The sequence below is a fragment of the Lipotes vexillifer genome, unplaced genomic scaffold (assembly GCF_000442215.2).
Source record: "Lipotes vexillifer unplaced genomic scaffold, Lipotes_vexillifer_v1.1 scaffold394, whole genome shotgun sequence".
Classification (NCBI taxonomy): Eukaryota; Metazoa; Chordata; class Mammalia; order Artiodactyla; family Lipotidae; genus Lipotes; species Lipotes vexillifer.
Window position 1 is genome coordinate 3,221,618 of NW_006791731.1, and position 652 is coordinate 3,222,269.

Here is a 652-nt window from a genome sequence, read left to right on the forward strand (position 1 = left end):
TCTTTCCTTCTCAGCTGCTCTCCTTCCCCTTTTCTCCCTCTGGGTCCCTCCGTCTCCCTGCCCCTCCCTGCCCCTCCCTGCCCCTCCCTGCGACCATCTAGCTCCCTGCACTTTTCATCACTCCTCTCCACCCCCTCCTTCTCTCGCTTCCCTGGCGTCTCTTCCAAAACCCGGAGCGGATCCCCGGCCCGGGACTGGCCCTGCGCATGCGCCGGGGCGGTGCCGGCTCAGCCGCTGGTCGGAAGCTCCAGCTCTGAGCCGGGGGAGCGTCCGAAGAGGCTACTCGGCCCCGCCGCCCGCCAGGCCGTTGGCTCCGGGCCCGGGGGTCCGGCTGTGTAAGCGCAAGGTGGGGGTTCCCGGGCAGGGAGGGTGTCGGGTCGGCTGCGGGAGGGGCTCTCCGTGTGTCACGGCGCTCGAGGGCGCCAGCCAGCGTGTGTCCCGCCGAGGGGCTCGCCTCAGCCCACACCTGCTCGGGCCACCTGCCCCAGCCCCGTTACCCTGCCCGGAGCCCGGCCACACCTGTCCACGGCCGCGTCCGCACCTGCCGAGGGCCCGGCCCTGGCTCTTCTTAGCTCTCGGCGGTCGTCCCCTTCCTCTCTTCCGCCCGCGGGCCCCCTCCGCCCGGCCTCCCTCTCCTCGGCCCTTTGCCCCC